General features: G+C 44.0%; 1 protein-coding gene across 2 annotated transcripts in view; it reads left to right on the top strand.

Moving 5' to 3' along the window:
• The first annotated feature begins 14,510 nt into the window (after window positions 1–14,510).
• FAM222A (family with sequence similarity 222 member A) overlaps window positions 14,511–21,851 on the top strand; it is a 78,784-nt gene continuing 71,443 nt past the window's right edge. Inside the window, exon 1 of one of the 2 annotated variants that reach the window (XM_075276611.1) lies at window positions 14,511–15,404. The gene's annotated coding sequence lies outside the window, so the exon portion shown is untranslated. Of the gene's footprint in view, window positions 15,405–18,005; window positions 18,420–21,851 lie in introns of those variants that run through there. The other variant, XM_075276612.1, reaches the window with a different exon arrangement.

Here is a 21,851-nt window from a genome sequence, read left to right as displayed (position 1 = left end):
TTCAGCACTGCTTCATCACGCCAATACAATGCATTAGCCAGTGCTGATTGGCCAGAGTACGGAATTCGGCCAATCAGCGCTGGCTCTGCTGGAGGAGGCGGAGTCTAAGGTCGGACCTGAATGGAGACTGGTGTGGAGCGATCTTAGACTCCGCCTCCTCCAGCAGAGCCAGCGCTGATTGGCCGAATTCCGTACTCTGGCCAATCAGCACTGGCTAATGCATTGTATTGGCGTGATGAAGCAGTGCTGAATGTGTGTGCTTAGCACACACATTCAGCTCTACTTCATCGGGCTAATAGAATGCATTGGCCAGCGCTGATTGGCCAAATTCCGTACTCTGGCCAATCAGTGCTGGCCAATGCATTCTATTAGCTTGATGAAGCAGAGTGTGCACAAGGGTTCAAGCGCACCCTCGGCTCTGATGTAGCAGAGCTGAGGCTGCACAAGGGTTCAAGCGCACCCTCGGCTCTGATGTAGGAGAGCCGAGGGTGCACTTGAACCCTTGTGCACCCTCAGCTCTGCTACATCAGAGCCGAGGGTGCGCTTGAACCCTTGTGCACACTCTGCTTCATCAAGCTAATAGAATGCATTGGCCAGCGCTGATTGGCCAATGTATTCTATTAGCCTGATGAAGTAGAGCTGAATGTGTGTGCTAAGCACACACATTCAGCTCTACTTCATCGGGCTAATAGAACGCATTGGCCAGCGCTGATTGGCCAGAGTACGGAACTCGACCAATCAGCGCTGGCTCTGCTGGAGGAGGCGGAGTCTAAGATCGCTCCACACCAGTCTCCATTCAGGTCCGACCTTAGACTCCGCCTCCTCCAGCAGAGCCAGCGCTGATTGGCCGAATTCCGTACTCTGGCCAATCAGCACTGGCTAATGCATTGTATTGGCGTGATGAAGCAGTGCTGAATGTGTGTGCTTAGCACACACATTCAGCTCTACTTCATCGGGCTAATAGAATGCATTGGCCAATCAGCGCTGGCCAATGCATTCTATTAGCGTGAACTGAGTTTGCACAGGGGTTCTAGTGCACCCTCGGCTCTGCTACATCAGATTGCTACATCTGATGTAGCAGTGCCGAGTGTGCATCAGATGTGTAGTTGAACAAAACTGACTCAGCACTGCTAAGTCTCTGCATTCGCATAGGAATGCATTGGCCAGCCTTCGGCCAATCAGCGCTGGCTCTGCCGGAGGAGGCGGAGTCTAAGGTCGGACCTGAATGGAGACTGGTGTGGAGCGATCTTAGACTCCGCCTCCTCCAGCAGAGCCAGCGCTGATTGGTCGAGTTCCGTACTCTGGCCAATCAGCGCTGGCCAATGCATTCTATTAGCCCGATGAAGTAGAGCTGAATGTGTGTGCTTAGCACACACATTCAGCTCTACTTCATCAGGCTAATAGAATACATTGGCCAATCAGCGCTGGCCAATGCATTCTATTAGCTTGATGAAGCAGAGTGTGCACAAGGGTTCAAGCGCACCCTCGGCTCTGATGTAGCAGAGCTGAGGGTGCACAAGGGTTCAAGTGCACCCTCGGCTCTCCTACATCAGAGCCGAGGGTGCGCTTGAACCCTTGTGCAGCCTCGGCTCTGCTACATCAGAGCCGAGGTTGCGCTTGAACCCTTGTGCACACTCTGCTTCATCAACCTAATAGAATGCATTGGCCAGCACTGATTGGCCAGAGTACGGAATTCGGCCAATCAGCGCTGGCCAATGCATCCCTATGGGAAAAAGTTTATCTCACAAAAATCACAATTACACACCCGATAGAGCCCCAAAAAGTTATTTTTAATAACATTCCCCCCTAAATAAAGGTTATCCCTAGCTATCCCTGCCTGTACAGCTATCCCTGTCTCATAGTCACAAAGTTCACATTCTCATATGACCCGGATTTGAAATCCACTATTCGTCTAAAATGGAGGTCACCTGATTTCGGCAGCCAATGACTTTTTCCAATTTTTTTCAATGCCCCCGGTGTCGTAGTTCCTGTCCCACCTCCCCTGCGCTGTTATTGGTGCAAAAAAGGCGCCAGGGAAGGTGGGAGGGGAATCGAATTTTGGCGCACTTTACCACGTGGTGTTCGATTCGATTCGAACATGGCGAACACCCTGATATCCGATCGAACATGTGTTCGATAGAACACTGTTCGCTCATCTCTATTCCTTATCATTCTAAATATTATATTGCAAGCAGTAATGAGTTATTACAATGTTAAAGGAGTTATCTGGTTTCCTTAAGAATTATGATAACACATACATTAACACTGATGACCGGTACCCAGACAGTGCGGCTCTCGATATTGTTTACATATTGCAAGCCACGCTGCCCACTCACCGTACCTAGATAGGTCATCAATATTAGAAATCAGATAGCCCCTTTAAGCTTATATCACTCATACACATAAACAACCCAATACCCATGTATTAAGTAAATTGTCCTAAATCAAAATAGAACAGACAACATGAACTTGGTTGATGTCATCGAGTTATTGTTATAATGATCTATTTCTGTTGTTTCTGATCAGGTTATATATGAAGATTTCAACCATATTTCCCGCTTGCCTTTAAATACAGCCACTTTGTCTTGACGTGAGGCAAAGACAGTTCTCATTAATATTATTAAGAATTTTACACCAATGAAGAAATAGTTGTGCTTTTCCAATATTTGGCTAGTTTAATCTGGTAATGATTAATGTGTGTCTTATCACGGTTCTTAAATTAGCTAGAAGTTTACCTAAATTAATAGATAGCATGTTTGGAACGCCTACTTCTAATGCATTTTGGATTGGGATATGTTAATTAATAGAGATGAATGAATACCGTTCAATTGAACAGTAAGGTATTCGTGATATTCAATTCCAATAGAATACCACGCGCTAAATGCACTAAAAATTTGTATGCCCTCCCACCTTCCCTGGCGCTTTTTGCATCAGTAACTGTGCAGGGGAGGTGGAACAGGAAGCAGGAAAACGTAGACATAAAAAAAAAAAAATAGGAAAAAGTCATTGGCTGGCTAAATCAGGTGACCTCGGATTCATAAGAATAGTGGAGCCATATTCTTCTCAGTTGCGGTTTGAAGAGATAGGGAGAGACATCTGCTGAGGGTCAGATAGAATTGTAGCTTCTGTTAGGCAGGAAAACTAAACAACAACAGCTCTTTTCAGAGCTATACTGCAGGAAGAGGAGATATACACCTCAAGTATATTGATTCAACCTGCCAAAATATCCCAAAAGCCCTTTTTTCCCAACCACTGGTATACAGTATATACCTGTCCCATAGGGGTAAGCAGAAACCTGTATAATCACATAGGGTATATAGGATTCCATATATGCTCAATCCAGCTTTCCTCGGTGTATACCCCCCAAAAAACCTAAGTGGTATACAGCAAATCTGTCAGGCCATATATGCTTGATCCAGCTTTCCTCGGTGTATACACCATAAAATTAGCATTAATATACATCTCAAAATGCGTAAGGCTAGTGCAAAGGGACGAGGACGGGGGCGTGGAAATGCATCTGGGGAGCAAGGTTGTGGTAAAGCTACAGCGCATCCCGTGCCTACTCCTCAGGGGCAGCAAGCATTGCGCTTCTCCACAATCCCCGGCTTGATGGCCACATTAAGTAGGGTGCAGTGTACCACACTAACCAGGCCTGAGCACCAGGAACAGGTGTTACAATGTCTAGCGGATAATGCTTCCAGCACCTTATCCACCAGCCAGTCAGCCACTACCTCAAGTCCTCCTCCTACCCAACAGTCTGGTCCTCCTTCCTCCCAACATGCCCAATCTTCCCAACAGAGTAATCCCACCTTTCCCACTTCCCAGGAGCTGTTTTCAGGTCCTTTTACTGTCCCTCACTCTGTCCCACCACTTCACGAATTCCAGAAGCTAACAGGTGACTTTGTGTGTCCTGATGCCCAAACACTGGAGCATCCGCCATCACCTGGCGATTTTGTGGTTGTGGCCCCGCAACCCGTCATCAGTGATGATGACGAGACACAGCTGCCATCAGGGCAACCTGTTGCCATGTGTGGTGTGCAGGAGGAGGAGCCGAGTGAGGAATTGGAAGAGGAGGTGGTGGAGGATGAGGACACTGACCCGACCTGGACAGGGGGATGTCAAGAGAGGAAAGCAGCGTAGATGTAGAGGGAAGTGCAGCACCAAAGAGAGTGGCTAAAGGCAGAGGCATGTCCAGAGGCAGAGGACAGCTGCTTCACCGAAGCCAGGCCACAGCCAGCAAGGCCCAAGATGTTCCCTATTCTAGCCAGCCTACAAAAACTCCCCCATCGAGGCCACGGTCTTCGGTGGTGTGGAGATTTTTCAATTTATGCGCAGAGGACAAATATAGTGCGGTTTGCACACTTTGCAATTCGAAACTGAGTAGCAGCTCTGAAAATAGCAATCTTACGACCACTGCCATGCGTCGTCATTTGGAATGCAAGCACTGGGCTCAGTGGGAGAAAGCAAATGCAGGACAATCGTCGTCTGGCGTTGCCGCTACTGCCTCTCCCACTGTTGCCAGTGCTGGCTCTGCAGTCCAGGCCATAAGCCAGGAGACCTCCACATCTGCCTCTGTCACTTTGGGGACTTCTCCCTCATCCTCCCCTTTTCCTGCCCCAGCTACTTCTCCTGCACCATCATGCACCTCTTCCCAGCAACCCACCATCTCCCAGACGTTTGAGCGCAGCCAAAAGTACAGCGCTACCCATCCACATGCACAAGCCTTAAATGCGCACATCTCCAAATTCCTGGCCCAGGAGATGTTGCTGTTCCCGCTTGTGGAAACTCAGGCCTTCTGTGACCTGATGGCAAGTGCAGCACCTCGCTATGCCGTCCCTAGCCGTCACAACTTTTCCCGGTGTGCTGTCCCTGCCTTGCACCAGCATGTGTCATGCAACATCAGGCGGGCCCTAAGTTCTGCGCTTTGCACAAAGGTCCACTTGACCACCAACGCGTGGACAAGTGCATGCGGACAGAGACATTACATTTCACTGACGGCACACTGGGTGAATGTAGTTGAGGCTGGGACCGGGTCACAAACTGGGGCGGTCTACCTCGTCTCACCGCCTAACATTCCTGGCAGGGGCACTGAACCACCACCCTCCTCCTCCACCGTCACATCAACCCCAGCTACCTGTTGGAAACGCTGCAGCACTGGCATGGGGAGATGTCAGCAGGCCGTGCTGAAGCTCATCAGCTTGGGGGACAGACAGCACACTGCCTCCGAGGTGAGGGATGCCCTCCTCGATGAGACGTCAATATGGATTTCGCCACTGCACTTTGGCCCAGACATGGTCATGTATGATAACGGCCGGAACCTGGTAGCGGCTCTGGAGCTTTCCAACCTCCAACACGTTCCATGCCTGGCCCACGTTTTCAATTTAGTGGTGCTACGGTTTTTAAAAACGTACCCCAATTTACACGAGCTACTGGTGAAAGTGTGGTGCTTGTGTGCCCACTTTTGCAAGTCTACAGTAGCCGCTGCTAGCCTCAAAACACTCCAGCAACGCCTACATCTGCCCGAACACCGACTGTTGTGTGACGTCCCCACACGCTGAAACTCGACGTACCACGTGATGAGCAGAGTGCGTGAGCAGCAGAGACCCTTGATGGAGTACCATCTCCAAAACCCAAGGGCTCCTCAAAGTCAGCTCCCGCAGTTTCTGCACCATGAGTGGCCATAGATGGAAGACTTATGCGAGATCTTACATGTCTTTAAGGAGTCCACCAAGAGGGTCAGCTGTGACGACGCACTAGTGAGTGTAACAATACCGCTCCTGTGTGTGATGCGAGAATCCCTCATCGCCTTCAAGGATAATGCATTGTATGCTGAGGAGTCGGGCATAGGAGCAGAACCATCCCAGCAGGATAGTCAGTGCACACTCCTGTCCGTTTCACAGCGTATAATGAGGGAGGAAGAGGAGGAGGAGGATGACGAAGTGGCAAATGATCTCATTGTCATACAGGAGGCTAGCGGTCAAGTTCAGTGCGTCCCATTGCTACAGCGCGGATGGGGCGAAAGGGAGGAGGAGTAAGAGGAGGAAATGAGAGTGACCATTCCAGGGGAGGCAGCGAAGTCATGCCAAGTAACACTCTGGCACACATGGTTGAATTCATGTTGAGACGCTTTTCAAGTAACAAACGCATTGTCAAAATCCTGGAGAGCAACCAATATTGGATTTTTGCAATCCTCAACCCCCGGTATAAAAATAACATCTCGACTTTTATTCCGGTAGAGGTCAGGGCCAATTGCATTAATGATTGCCACAAGCAACTGGTGCAGAATATGATGGAAATGTTTCCATCAACTCTCGTTGGCAGCAGAGAGGAGAGTTCCTCCAAGAGGCTAACAACTGCCATCCGGTCCACACCCACCAGGGGCACACTCTCCAAGGTCTGGGGCACGTTAATGGCACCCCCTCGCCAAATTACTGCCACTGAGGAGCCTAGTGTCACCAGGAGGGACTAGTATAGGCGCATGTTGCGGGAGTACCTGGCCAACCACAGCCCTGTCCTCTCCGATCCCTCTGCGCCCTACACTTATTGGGTCTCCAAGTTGGATTTGTGGCTGGAACTTGTGCTTTACGCATTGGAGGTCCTTTCCTGCCTTGCCGCCAGCGTGCTATCGGAAATGGTCTTCAGCGCAGCCGGTGGCATCATCACAGATAAGCGCAGCCGGCTGTCAGCTGAAAGTGCCGACCGGCTGACTTTCCAACATGAAATTCGATGTGTGTGCTCAACCTCTACAGCTCCTCCTCCTCATACTCCTCCACCATCAGCGTTGCACAATTCTGCTCCTACTAAGCTCAATCCACCCTAATTCCCTCCAACTCTGCTGGTTAGAGGCTCAATCCACCCTGATTTCCCCAAACTCTGCTGGTTAGAGGCTCAATCCACCCTAATTCCCTCCAACTCTGCTGGTTAGAGGCTCAATTCACCCTAATTCCCACAAATTCTGCTGGTTAGAGGCTAAATCCACCCTGATTCCCCAAAACTCTGCTGATTAGAGGCTCAATCCACCCTAATTCTCCAAAACTCTGCTGGTTAGAGGCTCAATCCACCCTAATTCCCCTAAACTCTGCTGGTTAGAGGCTAAATCCACCCAAATTCCCCAAAACTATGCTGGTTAGAGACTAAATCCACTACAACTCCCCCAAACTCTGCTGGTTAGAGGCTCCACTCACCAAAAAGGCCAAAAACTAAGCTGGTTACAGGCTCCACTCCAACAAAAGGGCCAAAAACTAAGCTGGTTAGAGGCTCCACTCCACATATAAAAGTAGTTAAATACTGTGAAACACATACATGTTAGGTATCTCCGTGTCTGAAATCGCCCGCTCTACAAATCTATAAAAATATTTTTCCTGTTCGGTAAACGCCGTAGCAGGAAAAATAGTCAAAAGTGCCAAACCGACGTTTTTTCACTGTTTTGATTCTGATAAAAATTTTAATAAAAAGTGATCAAAGCAATAGCATTTCCCGAAAATGGTAGAATTAGAAAGTACACCCAGCCCCGCAAAAACAGACGCCCTATGCATCCCCGTACACGGATGTATAAAAAAGTTACGGCTGTCAGAATATGGCGACTTTTAGAAAAAATTTTTTTAACAGTTTTGGATTTTTTTTAACGTGTCAAAATGTAAATAAAACCATATAAATTTGGTATCCCCAGAATCATATCGAAACACAGAATACAGGGGACATGTCATTTTGGCTGCACAGTAAACACCGTAAAACCGAAGCCTGTAAGAATATCGCAGAAATGCATTTTTTCTTCAAATCCACGCCATTCTGAATTTTTTTCCAGCTTCCCAGTATACAGAATAATTAATGGCGGCATCATGAATGGCTCTGGGTGCGGAGAAATAAAAAAGTTATGGGGTTTAGGGGGCGTTCACACTACCGTCGGTGTCCGACATGTAGTGTCCGCTCCTAATCTGTCACGGACACTAGGAGCGGACACTAGATGTGTCCGTGACACCTGTCATTCACTTGAATGGGCATCGGGTGCGTTCTTTTGCACTCCGTGCCCGTCCTTCCCTGTCCGCAAGAGAAGATGTCCGACTTCTCAAGCGGACAGAGGAACCCTGCATGCAGGATTTTTCTGTCCGCTTGAGAAGTCGGACATCTTCTCTTGCGGACAGGGAAGGACGGGCACGGAGTGCAAAAGAACGCACCCGATGCCCATTCAAGTGAATGACAGGTGTCACAGACACATCTAGTGTCCGCTCCTAGTGTCCGTGACAGATTTTGAGCGGACACTAGGAGCGGACACTACATGTCGGACACCGACGGTAGTGTGAACGCTCCCTTAGAAGGAGGTATAACAGTCCGTGGAGTCTCATCTTCCTCTTGTTTGGTGACAGCTGGACATGTATTGGGCAGCGATCTCCACAGTGGCCTCTTCTTCTCCCAGTAGGATGTAGAGTTTCCTCTTCTCGTCTGCAGATATGAAGTCTGGGATGTGGGCAGAGAGTCTTTGGTAGTAGACGGCCCTCACAGCTGAGTATTTGGTGCAGTGTAGCAGGAAGTGGGTCTCGTCTTCTAGAGCCCCCTGGTCACAGTGCTGGCACAGTCTGTTCTCCCGTGGCTTGTACGTTTGCCTGTGTCACCCCGTCTCCATCTCCAGGTTGTGGGCGCTCAGTCTATACCGGCTCAGGGTCTGTCTGTGCTTGGGGTGGCGTATTCTCTCCAGGTAGGTGGCCATGGTGTAGTCCCTTTGCAGTGACTGGTACACAGTGAGTTTCTTGGAGTTATTTATTGCGCTTCTCCATTCCCTCAATGTACCGCTCTCTGTCTCTCTCAATGACTCCTTTTATTTGAGCCTTGTTCAGGGCATGTTGGGGGTTTTGGCTTGGCAGATGGCTGATGCTTGGTTGGGGGGTATCAATTTTTTTCTCGGGGCTCTGTGGCTCAGCCAGGCTTGGTGGTGGTAAGAGCCAGGACTGCTGCCCTGTATGTGTGTCCAGAATGATAGCGCCCTCTTCTGCATGGTGAGCCATAGGGGGAGTCTACCTAGCTCTGCCCTGCAGGCCATGTTGGAGGTGCTGCGATGGACATGGAGCAGGTACTTGCAGAACTCCAGGTGGAAGTTCTTTGTTGGGCTGGAATCCCACTTTGACTGGTCTGGGTAGGTCGCTGGGCCCCAAACCTCGCTGCCATAAAGAAGGATCGGAGCAATGACTGCGTCAAATATCTTCAGCCAGACCCTCACCGGTGGTTTGAGGTGGTACAGTTGTCTTCTGATGGCGTAGAAGGTTCTGCAGGCTTTTGCTTTCAGGGTTTCTATTGCTGCTTTGAAGTTTCCTGATTGGCTGAGCTCCAGCCCCAGGTAGGTGTAGCTGTTGGTTTTCTCCAGTGTGGAGCCGTTCAGTGTGAATTGTGGGGTGGAGGCTTTATTGTGGCCCTTCTTCTGAAATACCATGACTTTGGTCTTTATGTGGTTGATGAGTAGAGCCCATGTGGTGCTGAATTTTTCCAGCACTGACAGGCTTTCTTGGAGGTCTTTCTCGGTGGGGGACAGGAGTAGGAGGTCATCAGCGTATAGCAGGAACTTCACCTCCCGATTGTTCAGGGTGAGGCCTCCATGGCTGTAGCCAGTTCATTGATGTAGATGTTGAAGACCGTTGGGCTCAGGCTACAGCCTTGTCTGACCCCTCGAGCCTGTTGGAAGTATGCTGTCCTTTTCCCATTCACCTTCACACTGCACTGGTTTCCGGTGTAGGAGCTCTTGATGACGTCATACTTTCTTCCTCCTATTCCACTCTCTAGGAGTTTCAGGAGCATGCCTGGGTGCCATACTGAATCAAACGCCTTCTTAAAGCCTACGAAGCAGGTGAATATTTTGCCTCTTCTGGTGTTGTGGACGTGCGTCTTGGTGCGGCTGTGCAAGGTGTAGATATGGTCCGTGGTGCGGTGGTTTGGCATGAACCCTGCTTGGCTCTTGCTGAGGACACCGTGTTGTGTGAGGAAGGTGAGGATTCTGTTATTGATGATGCTGTTGAACAGTTTCCCCAGCGTGCTGCTGACGCAGATCCCTCTGTAGTTGTTGGGGTCATATTGGTCTTCATTCTTGTAGTTGGGGGTTATGAGGCCTTTGTTCCAGTCTTGGGGGAAGTGTCCTGCATTGAGCACAAGGGTGAATAGCTTTGCCAGTGCCACGTGTATTGCTGGAGGTCGGTGATATGGAATACCGAGAGTAGGTGGCAGCACAATGCACCTAATATGAAAAACTTATGTTTTTGGGGGTGTCTGGATACTTTTGATCACATAGTGTATATTCTCAGTAGTATTCCTGAGCCACAGAGATAATGAACTAAGTGAATTAATCTTTTGAACTAATTGTTTGAAAGAACTAATCTCCAAAATGAACTAGATTTCCCATCACTATTGGGAGATGTACTTACAGAGAAGCTGGACCGATCATCTGATCTAATAGTATGAGTGTATCTAATATATTAGAATCATGATGTGCTACATGTAATCGTGTCTGACATCATATAGAAACCTTCCCTATAACACTCATACATGCTCTATCCCCCTCATGAATGATAAGTGTGAAGTGGATGTTTATCTATATTACGCCACTACGTCTACATTCTGCTGGAAATTAACATTTTAACCTGCCTTTGTATCAATAAATATGACCCTTTTCTGTTATTTTAAGAATGTTTGACCCTGATTTCCATGATATGCTTCACTTTAAAAGAGTACTTTAATTAGGTAAGGTGCTGTGGCATCACAGGAGGATTTTAGTCAAGTGAACTACTATGACATAGTATGATGGAGTGTTCACCCCCAGTTTGCTAGAGGGTAGTGGTCTCACAAGCCTTGGTGGTCACCCAAAGAGCACAGGCTTGAGGAGTACACATGCACTTCTCTCTGGTGAGAAACTTGGGGGCAGATGTGTGAGAAAAGTTGAATTTCTTAGGAATCCGTGGGCCTAGTTGATGAAGGTAGAAGCAGGTCAGGTGCAGTGGCGTAACTACCGCTGCGTTTTGTTTTTTTTCTTAATAGGCTGTTACGGTAATGGGCCCTATTTACTTAACGATCCTGGCAGGGCCAGGATTGGTAAGTGACACCATGGGCCCCACAAACATTATCATTATAATCGGGGGTCTTTTCAGACCCCCGAGTATAATGATCGGAGGCCCAGGTAAGAAAGGTAAGAAACATAAAAAACACTGTTACTTACCTCTCCAGGCTCCGGCCAGGCTTCAGGCCTAGTCATCTGATGTCTATGACCCGACCTGTGTCCCGGGTCATGTGACGTCTGACGTAATTGAAGATGGATTACAGCGGAGGCTGACAAAGAGGACTGCAGCAGAGCTGGGAGATAGGTGAGTAACAGTGTTTATGTTTTTCTACCCCTGGGTCTCCGATTATTATACTCTGAGGTCTGAAAAGACCCCAGAGTATAATACTTGTTTATGGGTGTCCACAGTGGGGCATAATACTGTGTGCAGGGGCCACTATGGGGGATAATACTGTGTGTAGGGGCCACTGAGGGACATAATAGTGTGTGCAGGGGCCACTATGGGACATAATACTGTGTGCAGGGGCCACTATGGGGCATGATAGAGTGCACAGAAATGCGTAGGAAGGGGTCAGTCGAGGTCTTCGGCGTCAGTGTCGGTCGGAGGGCCATGTCAAAAGTTCTCCACGGGGCCTCGCCACTCCTAGTTACGCCACTGGTCAGGTGGTTTGAATATTATTCCTGTTTTCTTACTATTCTAACTGTTCTTCTGTGTTAAAGACTCAATTATAACTCTACTAAGTAGATACCTGATTGTCATCAACATTGGCTGCTGACACCTCCCTTTTCCATTGCCAGACAACGTTCCAGACATGCTTGAGGGGAGACAAGTCTAGAGACACTGCAGGCCACGGTAAGAAGTTTAGGCAATGCAGGTTGCTTACTCTAACATGAGCAACATGCAGCCTGGCATTGTCCGGTTGAAAATTAGCTCCTGAGAAACTTTGCAGAAATGGTAGTATCACTGGTTTCTGCAGCTAAATCAATGTAGCACTGAACTGTTAGTGTGAATCAGATGAAGACTAGAGGGGTCCAGCTACCATGCATTAAGCCACCCCCACCATAATCCTGAGAGTAGGACTCGTGTGAGGTTTTCCCGTGAAGTCCTTTTCAAGGCATTGCCTACAAAGTTTCCAGACTAATTTCTGGCTATCATTGGGACTCATCACTGAAGAAGATAGACCTCCACTAGAGTACATTCACTCTGAGCATACGCTCAGCTCATTCTGAACGTAAAACACATTCAGAATGAGCATGTACAAAGCAGATCTCATTCATTCCTATGGGAGCTGGCATACGTGCGCTCCCCATTGAAATGAAAGGGCTGCTTTTTTCCCTATTGCTTTCAATATGATACGCGTGTTTTTGGAGCGTTTTCTAGAGCAGTTTTTGGTAAAAAACTGCTTCAGAAAATGCCAGGCGGTTTTCCCCTCCCCTAAAGTGAATGGACCGTAAAAAAAAGCGTCACGTTTTCGGTCGCGTTTTTTTGCCGAAAAAAGCATCAAAAATGCAACGCATTTTTCGCCTCCCATTCACTTCTATTGCTTTCCTCAGGTGGAATACGGCTGAAGAAAGGTCATGTCGCTTCTTTTTTCTGCTAGAAGCAAAAAACTGCTAGCAGAAAAACGAAAGCTAGCAGTCTCCATAGACCACCATTGTATGGAGGTGGATTTTAAGGCAAAATCCGCCTCATTGCCCCCGTGTGAACTAGCCCTAGGGACAGCTTTGGCCATAAAAATTTTTAACCCAGGACAACTCCTTTAATATGATCCACACAGTTTATTAGATTTATCCATCTCATGTGTCAGTTGTGTATATACATCTATGCATGTGTAGAGTACACATATGTGTTGGCTGTGTATATACATATAGACGTGTGTACAGTAGACATATACGTGTGTGTATATACATATATACGTGTGTACAGTTCACATATGTGTCGGCTGTGTATATACATATATACGTGTGTACAGTACACATGTGACAGCTGTGTATAAACATATATATGTGTGTACAGTACACATATATACGAGTGAATATACATATATACGTGTGTACAGTATAAATGTAATATAATAATACATATGTGTTGTTTGTGCATATACATATATACGTGTGTACAGTACACATATATAGGGGTGTATAAGGGCCACATGGTGGCTCAGTGGTTAGCACTGCAGCCTTGCAACGCTGGAGTCTTGGTGTTCAAATCCCGCCAAGGGCAAAAAAAAACATCTGCAAGGAGTTTGTATGTTCTCCCCATGTTTGCATGGATTTCCATCCCATATTCCAAAGACATACTGATAGGGAAAAATGTACATTGAGAGCTCACAATCTACATTACAAAAACATATATAAGGGTGTATATACATGTGTACAGTACACATATGTGTCAGTCGTGTATATACATATAGACGTGTGTACAGTACACATATGTACGTGTTTAATATATACATATAGACGTGTGTACAGTATATACATATAGACATGTGTACAGTATATACATATGTACATATAGACGTGTGTACAGTATATACATATAGACGTGTGTACAGTATATACATATGTACATATAGACGTGTGTACAGTATATACATATAGACGTGAGTACAGTATATACATATAGACGTGAGTACAGTATATACATATAGACGTGTGTACAGTATATACATATAGACGTGTGTACAGTATGTACATATAGACGTGTGTACAGTATATACATATAGACGTGTGTACAGGATATACATATAGACGTGTGTACAGTATATACATATATACATATAGACGTGTGTACAGTATATACATATATACATATAGACGTGTGTACAGTATATACATATATACATATAAACGTGTGTACAGTATATACATATAGACGTGTGTACAGTATATACATATATACATATAGACGTGTGTACAGTATATACATATAGACGTGTGTACAGTATATACATATATACATATAGACGTGTGTACAGTATATACATATAGACGTGTGTACAGTATATACACATATAGACGTGTGTACAGTATATACATATAGACGTGTGTACAGTATATACATATATACATATAGACGTGTGTACAGTATATACATATAGACGTGTGTACAGTATATACACATATAGACGTGTGTACAGTATATACATATAGACGTGTGTACAGTATATACATATATACATATAGACGTGTGTACAGTATATACATATAGACGTGTGTACAGTATATACATATAGACGTGTGTACAGTATATACATATAGACGTTGTGTACAGTACGTACAGCAGCAGCATCACAGAAGAATGAGAGTTCCCAGTCCTGAAAGCTTGCTACTTCTCCGCCTACCACTGCCCCGCCCACAGCCTTTCTTCATCTCCTATTGGCTATTCCTCTGCAGTAGGCGTGTCGAAGGCGTGGCGTCTGGAGCAGAGGCAGGAGCACCGTTCTGGTTCCCTGTCAGTTCCCGACGTGCAGAGCAGCAGAGAGGAGGCTGTGGCCGAGCGGCTGCTGCATGGGCGCAGATTGATCCGGCTCATCCATCAATCTCTGCACGATCGGCGGTGTTCCTCCGCTTTCCTGTAGCCCCCTGTGTGATTAGAGGGGAGCCTGGCACAAAAGCCCCCGCCAGCCCGACTATGTGGAGGATCGTAGCTGCTGCCAGCCATCCAGGAGCGGATTAAGTGGATGGTGCATATTCTCCTCCTGCAGCAGAGGCTCCAGCTCTGGGTCACAGCACATTTTGCACTTCTCTCGGTAATATTTATTATCTGCAGCACAAGGCATCAGTGGATGTGTCTGCAGAGCTTCCTGCCCTGTGTGTGGAGTTTACAAGAACCATGATAACAAAGACATCCTCCCTTCTGCCTGCTAACATTTAAATTCCTTTTTGTATTGTTTTCCTGATTTTCTGCTGTCATCGTGATATGAAGACGCTGCCCCCGAGGCTGGCAAAGAAATTGAATTTTCACTGCTAAGAAGAAAAAAAAAATCAAGATTAATAAGACACGGAGGCTTTCTTCAGATCCCTGCTCTGGCAAGATTTGGAGTGCTCCTTGTCTTCTCTAAAGATCGCTTGTACTGTCCTGGAACATACCAGATACTTCTTATTACTATTCTTATTTATGGTTTATTTGACACTTGGATTAATGCTCCCAACTTCAAGTCAATGCAAAAACACTACATGACACTTAAGACAATTGATGGTTCTTAAAAGACCAAATTTCATCTCAACTCTTTGTATGCTGATTCCCATCCCTGGAAGATTAAAGGAATATTTCTGAAGACCTTATGGCTTGGATTGAGTTTTAGAGTCCTCCAAAGACTTTATTTTTCCTGGATCAAAGGCAGTAAAGCAGGAAAAAAGGAGATTTATGGTAAATATTGTTTCAGGTCTGGGCTTAAAATGCGAATTCTTTCCTGATTTTAGATTTTAAGGGTATCATAGAGCAGATGGTGGATTTTCCTCCCAGCTATCTTCTTCTTCTGAATGCTGGTTGAAACTAGTTACTTTATCTTAATCGTTACCCATCTGTGTATAATTAATGGAAACCTCTTCTTCTCCTGAACTCTGAGAATTAACTGTGAGTGCTTAGATGTGCTTTATTATATATGTTATTCTATATACCTATTGCTAATGGTTTTTTAATCATAAGAATTTATGACCTGGGAATATTTTAATACTGATAGGTGAGGACCTGCTCATTCAGATCAGGGGTCCTGACACTGTATTCCAGTCTTCATTTTCTACTAGAAGTCAGTGAATTATCCTGTTGTATTTAGACCTTTGTACTATATATGCTAAATACATACACGTAGATATGTCTTATGGTAATTTCTTAAAACTGGCATGTGGCATTTTATCTTAAATATCTAGATCTTTTATACCAAGGCTGAATAGGACTCAGGGGGTCGGTCATTAGGCCTTTGTCCCACAGGATTTATTGCAGGGGATTTGCTATAATCTTCGCTGAACTCATATTCTATAGAATAAAATGTAAATATTTTTGTGCAGAGGCGATGGTGTTGTATATCATTGTGTGCTTGTCAATTGCTCTGAAGAGACATGAAACCATTTAATGTCCTCCTTCCTCTGGAAAGTTGAGATGACTTAGTTTCCATCTCACAAGACACAGTCAGACAGTATCTTTGTGTATGAGTAAGGAGGTATGTCTGTGAATTCATCTTGTATTGTCTTTTGTTATTATGTTGGCATTTGAATTGTTCTCGTGTGCATACTATGGTGAGTCTATAGATATATAGACGTATAAGTCACATACTGTAGATATGATGAGAATAAAAGCTCAGTTCAGAAGTATAAGGAATTAGCTAGTATGCCTGTGTCATAAGGGTCAAGGACAGGATAAATGTAATTTTATATACAGGCTGGATGTGTGACCCGTGTGCTGGTTTTATCATACACTTGTGTATAAAACAGGATTTTGTGTGTTGTGTGTTTGTTCTTTTAGTTGGTTTTGTGCTGATGGTAATCTATTGATGTTATTCTTGCACGCTTCTCTTATGCAGCTGTATAAATACTCATGTTCACACTATAATTCAATACAATCAATTGTGGGATTTTCGCTACAGCTTCATATTTTTCATTCGTGTTTTAGAAATCGTTTTGCTTTTTAATCAATGTTATAAAAATAACTTATTTAAATAAAAACATATTCACAAATATTTGCCTAAATTATATTTAACTACGTATTTAGTTGGGGAAAATATTTTCCTTTTACATCTGGACCGTGTGTGTGTGTGTGTGTGTGTGTGTGTGTGTGTGTATATATATATAATAATGTTTTTTTTTTTTTTTTTTTTTTTTGTGGCCCTTCCTTTTGTCTTAATTTACATTGTGCTCACTGCAATTTCTTTATCGCCACCTATTAATGACATGTTAGGTCACTAGTCCTGCACCATCTATGCCCATTCATGATGTACCCGTAGTGTGTAACCCTAGTGGATGGCATGGGGTCATCATTCTGCACATGATGTGATTGGATAGTGATGGACTTCAGTGCCCTTCCCACCTGTTGAGAGTAGTGAACAGAACTATAGTTTTATGACCTAAATTTAGGAAGTTATTTAATGAGCGAGGATTTTGTTTAAAAACCTGTGAATCTACACAACAAATGGAATGGATTTCTTACTTTGGCCTTGACCTTGGTCAGATCAGCCTCCAGGTAGGCATTGCACATCAAAGGAAAAAGGCAAAAGGAGTGCAAGTACTGTCATTGTTACATCTATGGCAGAACTCCTCAGATGCACTTTTTGAGTTACGTTATATTACTGAAAATAGCATTACAAGAGTACTATATATATATATATATATATATATATATATATATATATATATATATATATATATATATATTAGTATGGACAATACTGGTGCCTGGTTGATCAGTTCATTGCTGTAGTTTTATATTTGTAGCCTGTAGTACTGTAGTTGAGGTTCTTCACTCCAAACCTAATTTTTAGTTTGGATCTATTCTTCCTTCTACATCACGAAACCAGCAGGTGGGAGTGACTGGTTCTGAGATATAGACCTTACACAGATGCCCAACTATGGAGTATATTCTTCATTTTCCAGTAGTGTAGCTGTATATACTGGTTTACAGGAGAAGGTGCCTTTTTTTGGTCAAAGTAATGTTTTGGGTGAATTGTAGCTATTTTGTGGAAGGCTCCTTTAAGGACAATAAGTTTTATTGGGCATATCTTTCCATATACTTGGAGTATAATTCATTATCTGGTTGTTGGCCTGAGCTTTGCATTTACATCATGATATATGGAGCAAGGATGGAAACAGGAAATAACTGTTCTCATCCTAGCAAAATTAAATACAATTCCCCATGATGAGAAGTCTCTTCTGCTACATTACTCATCTGGTCAGAACAGGAATATTTCTACCTATATAAGTTTCATAGAAAAGCCCAGACTTCTATTTTAGAGGGCCTGATGCTTCAGTATTTTGTATCTTGGGGTACCTAGTTGTTGCCCTTATTAATGAAAGTTGGGTGTCTGCATTTTTCGAAGTGACATGTGAATACAGTGTAATAGTTATTGAGTTTCCTCTGCTAATAGGGAACAGGATTGGTTCAGTTTGCGTTTGTTTAGCTAGGGATTTAATGGGAACAGTCAGATTAGTAGGCATCTTGATGATCAGGCTTGCAGATGGGTCATTCCTTCTTTTGTCTGTCCTTGTTTTACTTATGAAGGTAGACACAATAAAACTCTGTTCTGCCTTTCAACCTCCAAACAGATAACAAGGCAGAGAGGAAATGAAAGGGCTTAATGGCATATGGCCTAGTAACCATCTACAAACAAGCGGAGGCTGAAAAGCCTGGGAGAGGGTATCTGAATTAGCTCTTTGGAAAATAGATGGTTTAAAGGTAAACAGCTATAGGGGGTTTATATAATGTATAATATATTTCTTCGGGATACACAGCTTGACTAAATGTTTGTACCGTGGAATGTGAACTGTATGTGTATTTACTCAGCAGTATCTCGAAGGTGGTATTATTGTCCTGAATAAACTAACGTTCTAAGTTTTAATCGCCATTTAGATCTGAAATAGAAGGTTTCATGATACAGAAGAAACCCACACAAGCATAGGCAGCACGTATGAATATCGCTCAGGTATTGCCTTGGCTGAACGTGAATCTAACCTGGGCAGTATCTTCATAAAACATTTATGTTCTCCCTATGTCTACGTCTTTTATTTTTTTCCCTTTTACTGCTTTTTAATATTAAACTTCCAAGAAAATGGTAATAAATCTATATAAGCTTTCTATTAAGTTCATAGTAGATGTATATGTGTGAGACTAAGGACATAATTGGTAATATATAGGATATGGAAGGTATATAAAGATACAGCACTTTGACAGTAAAATGCACATATACAAATAAAAAGACCTATATAGTAAGGCTGGTACTGGCTGCGTTCACACTTGGTGTACTACTACAGTACTGTATAATGTATTGGATAATATTGCAGGATGGGAGAAATAAATCAGCTTTGAAGTGTTTTTTGTTTTTGTTTTTTTTCTAGAAAAAATTAAATTCTGTTCTGGTAAAGGTTTTGGATATGATAAATTTATTTCAAGGTCATTTGGGGTAAAACTTGGTCCAAGGCATTTAGTGAATCTAGCATTTTGTCCTGGTTAGGACTGTCCCATGATATGGGGATTTACACTTTGTCTGGATGGAATTTATTGTCTGTTTATAATGAGAAGTTGTAAGTATAGAGATTTGTGGAGAATGGGGAAAGTGTCCTAAAGGAGAAGAAACTAGATTCCTAGATCAGGAGTACAATAATCTATGTGGCTTAATTCTCTTGTTTTCACATTAACATGGTTGACCTCTAGATCATACGTGTGATGATGTGGAAATGACTGCCGCAGGCAGGTACTTTAGGTATTTCAGCTTGGATGACCTATTAGGCCATCTAAATAGTAAAAACAATCTGGAGTTTTTTTGTTCTTTTGTGGAGTCTATCAGGGAAAAAGAGATTAACCAGGCCAAGATTAAGCCTGTCCTTTTAAGAGCCCACGTGACATAGTGCTAGTTATAGGTGGAAAGATTAATGATGAATTTTAGGAATATATAAAACATACAAAAGAGTGTTAAAATCAACAATGCATATGCAAATTGTTCATTGAGATGCCGGTTTAGGGAGTGCGTAACCAGGGTTGTTTTGGGTTGTTTTTTTTTAAGGTAGAAAAATGCAACAAACTTAGTACTAATTATTAATGTGCAGTGTTGGCCAAAAGTATTGGCCCCCCTGCAATTCTGTCAGATAATACTCGTTTTCTTCTAGAAAATTATTGCAAGCACAAACTCTTTGGTATTAATATCTTCATTTATTTTGCTTGCAATGAAAAACCACAAAAGAGAATGAAAAAAAAAAAGTCAAATCATTGATCATTTTACACAAAACTCCAAAAATGGGCTGGACAAAAGTATTGGCACCCTCAGCCTAATACTTGGTAGCACAACCTTTAGACAAAACTGCGAATAACCGCTTCCGGTAACCATCAATGAGTTTCTTACAATGCTCTGCTGGAATTTTAGACCATTCTTCTTTGGCAAACTGCTCCAGGTCCCTGAGATGTGAAGGGGGCCTTCTCCAAACTGCCATTTTGAGATCTCTCCACAGGTGTTCTATGGGATTCAGGTCTGGACTCATTGCTGGCCACTTTAGAAGTCTCCAGTGCTTTCTCTCAAACCATTTTCTAGTGCTTTTTGAAGTGTGTTTTGGGTTATTGTCCTGCTGGAAGACCCATGACCTCTGAGGGAGACCCAGCTTTCTCACACTGGGCTCTACATTATGCTGCAAAATTTGTTGGTAGTCTTCAGACTACCAACAAAGAGGCAGCAAAGCAACCCCAAAACCTCAGGGAACCTCCGCCATGTTTGACTGTAAGGACCGTGTCCTTTTCTTTGAAGGCCGCTTTTTTTTTTTTTTTTTTTTTTTCCCCTGTAAACTCTATGTTGATGCCTTTTACCAAAAAGCTCTACTTTTGTCTCATCTGACCAGAGAACATTCTTCCAAAATGTTTTTGGCTTTCTCAGGTGAGTTTTGGCAAACTCCAGCCTGGCTTTTTTATGTCTCTGGGTAAGAAGTGGGGGCTTCCTGGGTATCCTACCATACAGTCCCTTTTCATTCAGATGCCGACGGAAAGTACGGGTTGACACTGTTGTACCCTCAGACTGCAGGGCAACTTGAACTTGTATGGATGTTAGTCGAGGTTCTTTATCCACCATCCGCACAATCTTGCGTTGAATTCTATCATCAATTTTTCTTTTCCATCCACATCTAGGGAGGTTAGCCACAGTGCCATGGGCTTTAATCTTCTTGATGACACTGTGCACGGTAGACACAGGAACATTCAGGTCTTTGGAGATGGACTTGTAGCCTTGAGATTGCTCATGCTTCCTCATAATTTTGCTTCTCAAGTCCTCAGACAGTTCTTTGGTCTTCTTTCTTTTCTCCATGCTCAATGTGGTACACACAAGGACACAGGACAGAGGTTGAGTCAACTTGAATCCATTTCAACTGGCTGCAAGTGTCATTTAGTTATTGCGACCACCTGTTAGGTGCCTCAGGTAAGTAACAGGTGCTGTTAATTACACAAATTACAGAAGCATCACATGGTTTTTCAAACAGTGCCAATACTTTTGTCCACCCCCTTTTTATGTTTGGTGTGGAATTATATCCAATTTGGCTTTTTGACAATTCTTTTTGTGGTTTTCCATTGAAGACAAATTAAATGAAGATAATACCAAAGAATTGGTGATTGCAATCATTTTCTGGAAGAAAATGAGTATTATCTGACAATTGCAGGGGTGCCAATACTTTTGGCCAACACTGTATGTAGTAGATTAAGGCTAGGTTCTTACAGCACTGGACAGCCCGACCACTAAAACAGCGGTTACCCATGGACATTGGTGTACCCCATAGACTATAATGGAGTCATCCAGGTGTCCACTGTTTTTGTACAGAAGCCAGCAGAGAGAGAGAAGTCCTCCATGCAGAACTTTTCTCTTCTCTGATTTCTGGAGGTTTATGTGGCGGTGTTTCTAAAGGAGACTTTGGCGTAGATGTGAACTTGGCCTTACCTGAATTTAAGCAAGCATTCATCCCGGTAGGAGTAGTGTCTAAGTACATTACATATACCATAGGGACAGAAGCCAAGTTCTGTTATGGAGGTTTATTTAATTGGGAGCAGGATTTCTGAGTAAAATGCAGTGAGTAATGCCTCCTCCAACCATATAGGATGTTTACCAGTCTTCTGTGTATACCCATTGATCATCCAGGACTC

This window comes from Leptodactylus fuscus, chromosome 1 (assembly GCF_031893055.1).
Source record: "Leptodactylus fuscus isolate aLepFus1 chromosome 1, aLepFus1.hap2, whole genome shotgun sequence".
In the NCBI taxonomy this organism is placed as follows: Eukaryota; Metazoa; Chordata; class Amphibia; order Anura; family Leptodactylidae; genus Leptodactylus; species Leptodactylus fuscus.
Note: the sequence above shows the minus strand (reverse complement) of the source record. Positions and strands in the feature narration are given on the sequence as shown.